The 11380-nt window shown below is 34.1% G+C and overlaps 1 protein-coding gene across 1 annotated transcript in view; it reads right to left on the bottom strand.

Annotated features, from left to right (window-relative positions):
* LOC128557038 (zinc finger protein 239-like) overlaps positions 1-1400 on the bottom strand; it is a 3187-nt gene extending 1787 nt beyond the window's left edge. Inside the window, exon 1 of the mRNA XM_053543521.1 lies at positions 1251-1400. The gene's annotated coding sequence lies outside the window, so the exon portion shown is untranslated. The remainder of the gene's footprint in view (positions 1-1250) is intronic.
* Positions 1401-11380: the final 9980 nt, after the last annotated feature.

Genomic DNA, 11380 nt, shown 5'->3' with positions numbered 1-11380 from the left:
GAAAACCCGAAAACAGTAAGTTTTGTCTGGCTGGTTAATGTTACAAAAAGCAAATTATTCTATGAAGGAATCAATAATAATTCTAAAACATATATTTTGTGAACCCTAGCACATATCTTAACACAAGGATGCAGCCTAATTACTGTACATTGCTTAAAGTGCGACTAATGCGCAAAATAACATAAGATTTTATACACTGTCCTTACTGTTTCGCAGGTATTGCCATGAAAATGAAAAATAAAATTCTGATGCGGTATTTAATAATGCTTTTGGCATAAAGAAATGATGTTGAATATTTCAAAAGTTTCATGTAGTCAGTAATCTCTACACCCCGCCTCCCTCGCCCCCTGTCAACTAAAAGCCATTTTATTATAATTTAAGCATTTTAAAATGAAATTTGCACAGATTTCGATCATAAAACTGATAGAACAGCAAAGCGCGAAATAAATGCTGTATACAACTAAGGAAGATTTAATACCTAATAACAATATATCCATTCAGGAAGGTCTAATACGCAGTTGTTCCAGATCCATTCGATATCAGTTAAATATGTAGTTAAACAAAAACAAACTGAGGCTAGTTTTCTTGCATATACTTCACATGCATGATGCAGTGAGGTCAATATGCCATTGAATCAACATAAAAACATAGTACTGGTATATTAAGCAAAGTTTTAGAATTCTTTTCACATTTATACGGAACCAAAAGAGTAGAGTTCAACACTTGTATTTTAAATGTTGAGGATATTTGCTTGTTTCATCTTTCACAAGTGAAACACCAGATGATATATTTTCACGAATAGCTACATCGCCACAAGTGAAACTGTAAGATATAGCATTCATGAGTGAAAGATATTTTGATCTTACATGTAAAATAAACAAATTTTCATTTTATTTCATGTTTTGACTAAATTCGTCCATTTTATAATTTCTTACCTGTGAAAAACACATTTGATATTTTTCACTGTGACAATATCCAATATATTTCATGGTAATATTTCGAACATACAATCAATTACGGTATTTTTAAATTTCGTATTTACAGAAACAATAAATATATCTGAAATAAATGTACAGATTATTTCTTAAAAATGCAAATAATATGCTGTTGTGTCGGATGTCACTCTATTGATTCCGCACAATTACATGTATTTTATTGCCATTCTTATCTAAAAAAGACATTCACATTCTCTCTAACATATTCTTTGAACGAGTTTCTTTTACTTTATTGCAAATAGAAAACATTTTCACCTGTAAGATGCATATAAACTCTTGCAAATCACTGAATATTAAGTTAGAACAACATCCACGTTATTCTGCAGCAAATCCACCCAGCCCTTCTCTAAACATCCACAAAATGCACTAAATGTGTTCGGTTAAGTTTATTCCGAAGATGAGATTACATAATATAACCATGGCAACGAAAAAGATATCTTATGTATGATTTGTTCGAGGGATTAAAACCATATGTTTGCCGGTAAAATGTAGCCTGGCTCCCTGGCTGCATGGTTATTTTTATATAAATACTGCAGGCAAAATAAGAAAATCTTAAACCTCTAAAATAGCACATTTTATCTGATGGCTGAACCATACCTATGTTCGGAGCCAGGGACAATAAAAAATGTCAATGTAGAAACAACATACAGGGGTTACTTCCCTCTTAATGAATAAACTTATAAAGGCCTATATTATATATGTAAATAAGAACAAACATACGGACGGGAGCCAGTCTAGGTAAAATGCATAAGATGTGTGGCGAGATACCTATGTTGATTTGATTTAGTAGTCACATACCTTAAGATTCGTACCTAAAATATTCGTACCACGTTTTCGACCCACCGATGAGCCGTCATAATTCAGTAGACTTAATTAAGTAAACATTAATCTTTCATGAATACATAGAAGAGAGAAAGTTCTATCTACTACTACGATAAAACCAATATTTAAGGCGTTAATAATGGAAAATATACAAAGATTAGTCAAATTACGCACTTAGATGATCATTGTACTAAGGAGCTTGATTTTGTCATTATCATTGAGCGCTCATTAATTACAGTTGGGAAAAAGGTTATAAATACCAGGGCAACATCACGAAGTGATCAGAATCTGCCAAGCTACCGACTGAATAACATCGCTGAAAAATAAATAATATAATAAATTGCCAAATACTATCGGGTTCTTGACCTCCTATCATAGTCTGGGTTCTTACTCAGAACATTGCGTTCCGTTTAAGTTCCACGACGATAGGAACTCGACATCTGGTGGTATTTAGGTAAAATCTTAATGTATGGTATTCACCTCAGGCATAGTTTGTTGTGAATCGCCATACTACAAGAGATCCCATCCGCTAATTTTGAGTGCTCGTCATCAGTTAAATTGAGATAGATTGATTAGCATTAATTATTTTATATTTCACCAATCATTTTAAGAATCATTTGTTTTCCAATCATTCGGCAAGGAAGCCCATAGGAAAATTATATTATATTTAATATACTGAGCTAGACCGTGCACGCTACAGATGTAACGCATTAAATAAATCGGTAATAGGGAGAGTGCGAAATGGAACTTATTCGGCAGCGATATGGATTTGACGTTTCCGGAATCGCGGATTTATTTTTGAATACGGGCTTCCATACAATGTGTCTAAATCTTCAAAAACTTATATGATAGATAAGAGTAAACGTACATTTGGCTCTTTTTTATCATAAAGTCATCCGATATGTATCACAAAAATAAAGGGGAGGGGTTTTGGCTAGTGTTAATGGTGTCTGGCCGCTGAATCCAGAGGTCGTGGGTTTCGAGCCTCACTGGGTCACGACCAAGGCTCCAAAATGACACCAGAACTGGGTTTTCAAGGAAGCGGACCCTAGAGTAGTTCAAATAAGTTTAAAGCTTTCATCACAATCGAGCTAAAATAAATTAGCATAAACTAAATATAGCGATAACTTCGAAATGGACAGTGTGCACGAGAAAACACCACCTATTCGTTATTGTATTTCAACGTAGCGCATTTCTTTAATAGAGCAGTAGATATATAGTTAGACTATGAGCCGAAGGGGTTTTGCTTCCCCCCACCCCCCGGGGGGAATTTTGTGGACCAAAATTTTTTTGAAACCCAATTTTGGGGTGAAAAATTTTGGCATAAAGTTTGCAACGGGCGAGTGGGGCTTTTCTCCGTAACCAACACCTTAAAATACTTACCCTAAAAACCCAAAATTTTTTATCAATATTACAGACAAATGGTACCATTATGTGTTAATCATTTCAAGTCTGCATATTTTATTACAAGGTGTATACTAGATGCTGCCAATTTGATAAAATTTCAATATCTAAAATGTGATGTTAAAGAAGAAAAATATCGCAAAAAGATACGTTACCCTAAAAAAGCAACATTTTTGGCATAAAGGTTTTTATTGCAAATTTAGATGACCAGGTAATTAGAAATTGAAGTTACTTTTAAAAAGTTCGAAGTTCAGCAAAAACAATGATTTATAGATGCTATAAAAAATTTAAAGGGAAAGCATACTTTTAGCGATTTTTAAATGTAACGTCATTCTTCCAAAGTATGCTTATTTTCAATCATACCTACTTCAAACATGTTTTTCATAAAAATGTCTGTCAATTTTATATTGACATTCTCTAGTTACATGAAATAAAACTATATACTTATTTATCAACAAACTTCTAACTTGTAAGATGTCTTTCATTGAATTCTACATTACATTTTACGTTACCAACATACAAAATTTTTATTGTATGTCTTCATTTTTTTTTAAAAACACACTTTATTAGTTTGAAAAAAAAAAAACAATATAATTCTGTTTCTCAACAGTATAGTTTGGCATTTCAAACTGAAGGTTTAACTTAAAACACGTATAAATATATCAAATTAAGTTACAATTTACTTTAACGAAACAAACTAACTATATCTCTTGTGTTTGTTACCTTAAAATACTGTAGCACTTAAAAAAAAGCATATCTAAAATTCAATCAAAATATGTTTTAACATAGCTTTGCATTTTAACTTTAAACCCATGTATTTAAAAAAACAGTCTACGTTACAATTTACGTTGTACGTTGCCTAACATATAAGCTAACATTTTTATGTATTCTGTGGTTGTAAACATATACTTTATTTTGGAAAAATAGCAAACTTACAATGATTTTGTTTGTTTAAATATTTTGCTTTCAATTCTAAACACATTCAGAACCAAATTTAAATGGTCCATGATTACACCTTCACGAGAAAAAACTATGCACCCAAAATATTTTTTTAAACAATTGATATATATTTTCAGCTATTTAAGCCATTGAAGTGACATACTTTAATTATACAGACATTCCCCAAACACAGTGCTCTATAAAGATGCTAAATTTAAAACAGGCTTTACACGATATTTAGAAATCTTGTGCATGTTTATGCACACACATTTTTCTTTGTTAATGCTTTATGTTGTAACTGTGATTGTTTTGAATGTACAGTAGATTCATTCACAACATAGACTTCACCCAAATTTTGTCAATCTCAAACTGTATCCTTTAAATAGGATAACCATTACATGATCTTCTATGGAGCCGGTATCCCGTAATGGTCATGACTGGAATACTGTGACTTTCTTTAATACGGTATGTATATATTGATGGTATTCAATAAGACAATTATAGGCACTCGCCTTAAAAAAAAGGAATTCTGCAAGTGAAATTAATGTAACTCTAGTAGGTAAAGTAAAGTGCATTTGAAATTTCCCACTCAGAAGGCAAGTTCTTACAAAACTAACTCTTTTGATGGCAATATGGGACTTTAAACTTTTATGGGTGAATTCCGTTACCAATTGACAAGTTTATTTCCCGACAGGACCTATTTGAAATTTTTAGTCATTTGAACCTCAACTGGTTCTAGAGAACCTAAGGTCAGAGACAAATAACACTATTGGGGAATATTGTTTTCTAAAAGTCAAGCCCCTTGTGTGAAGTTCGGAGGCCACTTTCTTTCCAAAGTTTGTGTACCTCATACTAAAACCCTATTCAACATCAACATCAAAAGCCCGCTTGAGTACTGCCCTTCAATCATACTGGGCAGTTGCCTTTTTAATAATGTTGGGTACCAACAGTCAATCTATATTGTTTTGTCTAGGTCAGAGGGCATACAGGCCTGGTGGTTGCCACCACTAGAAACCTTATTGTATTCGGTACCACCTTCTCTAAAAAGGGTTCCATCTTCCTGCATTTAAACCCAAGTGCATGTACAAACAAGTTATCTCCATGACGCAACTATGGAACAAAATATGTTGAGCAATACTTTTCCTGCGTCGCAAACTGCAGTGTCGTTGTTTTGGGGATCAGTGTCCTTCATGTCTATTTAACTAATCCCTTCATTCCGAGGTTGGTAGTTTACACTACCCTACTGTGCACATTCGGGGGAAAGGGTTGGGGTTATGACAGCAATTACGTATGACCTTGCTCCTGAAACTATGGCTTTTACACAATTATGGAAACATCGACTTTGGGGGGGCTGGGTCTATTGGGTGTGTTCATGTCTCCTGTTCTGAAAGGATTGGCCAGTAGGGGCACGTTGTGCCAGAGTCTCACTTATTGGTCTGGTTTTGGCTTGCTTACCCTTACCAGTAAGTGGACGTGTGGATTTGGTTAAGCGGCGGCAAGATCAACTTATCTCCAGTGTGAGACTGCAGTCTCTAAACCTGATGGTAGTATGGCTGTGCAGCCTTTATTTAACCACAACATCCTAAGTCTTTTTACTTACGAGTCCTTTCAATGGGTATTGGTATTTCGGGACCTTTTGAGGGACCTGTCTGGTTTAAGCAATAGAGATTCTTGGGCTGGAGGCTAGGAAAGGGACTTCGAGTCATGGATCATTTACTTGAGACCCTCGTTTAGATATGTAGAGGCAAAGCCCCGTCCAGCAATAGACACAGAAACTGTGGGCCACTGTTTTGAAGTCTTCCCAGCTTCCTGGGTATCCCAGGTTTATCCTTGTGAAAGATTAGAAGCTATGTCCCTCCGTCCGCCACACTTTCACGAAACCCAAGTTTTCTCAGATTTGTATGTTTTGCTAGTATCTTGACTGTGTTTTGAAATATAGGTCAGAATGAGTATCCCATATACACATTAGTATGGGTATTCCAGCACGGTAATAATTTGGTACATTTCTCCGTGCAACCCAAAAGTTTATGAACTAATGCAGTATGTGTATTTACCTTTGGGATTATATTAGTGTCAGTATTATGGTCCTTGCTCTGGGTATCCCAGGGGCCTTTGATAAATTGGTATTTTTTTTTTAGGCATCCCGGAAGTTATGAACTTGGGTCAGGTATCCATGACCTTAAAGGTTTTTTTATTATAAGATATGTGTGGAATAACTGCTTCAGGGATAGTAATTAACCATCTATTGGGGAATCTCGTCTGTTTTAAAAAGGAAGTACTTCTTGTTGCTTCGCATTAGATGTATGATTTTTATTGGCAAAACCTCCATATTAATTATCCTGCAGGGTATCCCTGTTATGTCTGATTCTGCAAGGAATCCATTTGTGACCCCCCAAGCCCTTATGACCCATTTTATAGAACAGGGCTGGGGGAGTGTAGTGAGAATGCTGTTAATGGTTACCAAGGGGACTGTCAGAAGTCACAGGAGAAACAGCAAATCAGCGAGGAGGATCGACATCACATGGCTAGGAGGATCAATCGTTTACGAGGAGTATCTCCTCTAGACCAGACTCTATTGAATGCAGCTGTATTTATCATCAACAACCGAAATCTAAGGCCATCTGCCTTTTAGCGTTAGAAACCTCTTCTGCCCCTAATAAGAGTGTATAGTGAATACCATTTTTCACTTCAAGCTCAATGTCACACTTAGTCATCAGAGGTCATACTAATATTGCTTTGCATTGCGGAGTCTATGTTATTTAATTATACTAATGATAATTATGATATGCAGTCATACTGGTACATTCAAAGAGCTATATATTCTTAATATACATTTAAATAATATTTCTAATGAATTATAAAATCTATATACACTTATATGATAATGTTGTTCATGTCTGGTGATGTTTATTTATAGTCCAATGTATATTATTTTTAAAATCCTGACCATATAGGTAATACCAAAATTTTAAATATTTTTTCTTTAACACATTTTTCGGAAAGGTAACGTATCATATGTGACATATTGAATAAGTTAACTCTAGAGACAGTTTTATTATATATAAATTTAATTACTGAACTGTGTATTGACCATTATCAGTATTTTACAACTTAAAAAATCATCATTGTTGATATATTTCTATGTTCTAGTAATTTCAAAAGAAGTAACGTAAGCTACGGATAATACATAACATCTATTCACCTAAAATGATATGAACATATGATAATTTCTATTTTAAATTCATAAACGTATCTAAGCGTCTTGTTTATTACGACTAATTGTACAACAGGCATGTTTATAATATTAAATTAACATAAATGGTGAATTAAATGAAAATTTGCATGGTAACGTATTTTAAATCTCCGTAACTCGTTAAAGCCCCAACGGAAACTTGCAAACTTTTGTCTGTGAATGCCAACTACCATAAGGTTTAAGAAAATCATAGTGTTGAAAATCCCCCCCCCCCCCGCGGGGGGGGGGGGTGAAGCAGGGTCAATTGTCAGCTCAAGGTCTAAGTGCCAATATTGTGCTAAATGATGGACAAACAACAAACTAGGCAGAAAATGAGTGAGTGAGTTGAATTTTACGGCGAATCGACACAAAATAGTATTATATCGCCGAAGGTAGACAGTGAAGACATGGTGTTTTATTATTCATAAACGAAAAATAAAAATGTGTGACATTTTTAAAATGGCCAAATAGCACTTTCTGAAAAATATTACAATATCTCTTATCTCTGACTCTCACCCCTACGACTTACAGACAAATCCAGCATCATCCTGATGCTCTAGTTATCAGTACCATTAATTAGGTTAATTGACTACCAGTAATAATAATCTAGTTATCATGCTAGGTCAGCAGTGCTGTTTCTGGGGTGCTGTGTGGAACGTTTAGGCCACGCCATGTACACACTGATATAAGGATCAGGAAATAATAAATAAAATAGATTTATTCGATGATATGTTCAAAAAGAATATATGAAATCAAAATGAGACATTATGTAAGACAGTTAATAGGTGTTTAGTGCAAAATAACGAGAAATTACATACCCGTAATTCTGATAGAATATGTACGAAAACTCTTTATTTCCTAATTCGCTACGCTCAAACGTAAATAAGTTATTTATCCCATAATCAACGTAAATCGAGGGAAGAAAGGAGAACAAATACATAAATGCATTTTAGGATTTGTTGTCTGCATTGTCATATATATCCACATTGTTAACACATTTCTAGCTTTAACACAACACATCATGCATGTACTTTAACAATATTTTGTTTTTAACTGAGCGAAAACTGCACATATTTATATACATAATATATAAACTGCCAAAACCTTCTTTATAATTATATCTTGTTCAACTGAACTTCAATCATATAAAATATCAATTTTCTTTAATTCCTAGGCGGAAAACTTACAAATATGAATATACTTTCCCAGTCAATGTGCTGCGAGGCGGCTACTCAACCCTAACTCCGTCATGGGAGGGGAATTAGAAAGATTCCAAGTCTCAAGACCAGCTACCATCTTCTGGTAGCCTGACAACACTCACCCCACAATTTATTGCCAAAAATATTATCCTCAGTGAAGATAATGTAGTCCATAGAAGTTCAATTGCTAGCCAAAAGCATGTACATTCATTAAATGTATGTCTTCCGAACATATCATTTCATTAAACTTACAAGTACAAATAAATTCATTTGAATTCTTACAATACATTTATATCTTAATGAGACTATGATAAAATCGGTTTCGCACCTTTGGTAAAATACTGTCTTTGTTTTTCTATCTTACAATAAAAAGTAACTTCCTCTTTTTACAGGATCTTTAAACGAGACAAATGTATCATTCGTGGTACAGTCTGTTATATAACAGTTCTCTATATGCATCAATGTAAAACGCATATCCATCCCGAGAAATCTAGACGACAATGTATCCAGAAGAACTCCTCAACTCTTGGAATAATCTGGAAAATATAAACTAAACTGTATTATTATCAACATCACGTTGAAAACTGTACCGATTATACTTAAATCAGCTCTTACAATTAAGCCCAGCAAGTTAAGCAAACATATCATAAAGTACACGAGGGAAACTTCGATGCCGTGATACTATGCCCCAACGATAACTTGATATTTACAAACATGACTATAAATAGATTAAAATGGAACATAGGGAATTCAACATTTTACTAACATGTTACAATCTAAATATTTCGAGGTTTTGTACCAGTTAAGAATTAGCTCAGTGGTAAAGCATACAGTCCATGTTCAACAGATGTTTTGCCGTGTGGGTTCGAAACTCAGCATCAACATTTATTTTTTTTTTTTCACTTTTGAATAAAAATTAAGATTCCTTCATGAGCTCTGTGGCAACACGACAGAGGTATCTAAAGGCGAGATGGCAGATCGGAAGGTGTATTACATAACAAAGATGATATTATTAAATGCACTAAGTCGTGCAAATAATGAACATACTAGTGTCTTATATAAAGACATATATACAAATACAAGTATGCCCACGGGCAGAATGTCGAGCCCACCAGCACCTTTGACCTCTAAGTGTGACCTTGACCTTGGGACCTGCTTCTTACGCATGACACTCCGTCTTATAATGGTGAACACTGATGCCAAGTTACATCAAAATCCTACCATGCACGAAGAAAAAATGCTCCGGACAAACTTTAATTTGACCTTTGAGATAGGAACATGGGGTTTGAGCATGACACGCCTTCTCATTGAACATTAATGCGAAATATAAACAAGATGTCAAAGTTATGGTCCGGGCAAAATCGTACGGACGCACGCACATACACCGAAAGTGGCGTCCATCAAAGAAAGAAACAAAAATACGGAAAACAAAAAGGAAAAAAATCTAAAAAAAAAAAAACACTCGTGAGGATTCGAACCCACAAAACGATCTGCTTGCACCCAATTATTATCTGCCTTTCGCCCAATTGAGCTATGTTGCCATATACTTAGTGGGTATTTGAAATGAAAGAAATACTAATATTTACTTGTCAAGTAATGTGCAAGCATTATGAATGGTTATTTCATCCGTTATCATGAATTAGACTCGTCCTCGCGTTTCGGCGGGAACCACGTTATCGTTGGGGATTAGTATGTACTGTTAATATTCGAAATAACGTAAAATCTCATATTACATTTGTTTATGACGTGGCTGTCACACTTTTATGAACATAAACATATAATTTATTTTTTAGTTCCTAATTTCTTTCTTTTGATAATTGTTTTCTCCAATATTTGAAAATTTGTCAGAAGTTTGATGATTAATTGATATTTAAATTCAATTGAAACTATTATTGAATTTTCTTGTTCTGATTGCCTCCCTTTATGGCTATTGTATAATTTCGTTTTAAATATTGAGATAAATGCCACTCCAACCATGTACAAAATGCACAACATGTATATCGACCAGTTTATTATTTACATTATTATCATTATTTATTTGTTTCAATTTTTATAGTTTTTCAAGACTTCAACATTTTATTGAAATTCAAAAAAGCTTTCAATGGGTGGGCGGGATGGGATCCAGTTTGTATACATATATGTAGTGTGTGTTGTGTTTAGCATTGCAGACAACCTCGAATAACTAACTGACTATTCAACTCAGCTATATACCAACTGAAATTTGCACTAAATAATCGTGCAACAAACACTTCAATAAATTTTCAATACAGTAAAATCTCAATTACTTTAAGGTACCGGGTAACTTGACATGGACAACCAAGATGGCGTCACGAAATTGGGGTTGGTCACATTATTTACTGGTATAGGCGATATGCTGCTACAGAGGTCTAAAGATGCATTTTAATCATTTAATACACACATATACAATTGTAAAAATGCATTTAATTTATAAAATTATAAAATCAAATGTTCTGAAACTCACCATGAAAACTAGTCAATTTTTGTGCGCATTTTGCTGAAAAGTTATGTATCCAAACTGAAAATAATTTATATCCTCATATCTTTGAATATGTCCTTTAGGTGCTCCACCTATTAACAAAAGAACTTATCCACTGAGTTTTATGCTATTTGCTATGTAATTTCATAAGGAAATTATAAATTTCAATATTTTGTTGCAAATAAATTCAGTAACAAGGGGCTATGCAATTCCAAAAATATGTTTATCGTAAAACTCACCCAGTCCTATGAACGGAAAGTGAACCCAAACATATCTGATGTTGGGTATATTA

Source organism: Mercenaria mercenaria, chromosome 5 (genome assembly GCF_021730395.1).
Source record: "Mercenaria mercenaria strain notata chromosome 5, MADL_Memer_1, whole genome shotgun sequence".
In the NCBI taxonomy this organism is placed as follows: domain Eukaryota; kingdom Metazoa; phylum Mollusca; class Bivalvia; order Venerida; family Veneridae; genus Mercenaria; species Mercenaria mercenaria.
The sequence above is the reverse complement of the archived record's forward strand: the minus strand, read 5'-3'. Positions and strand labels throughout refer to the sequence as shown.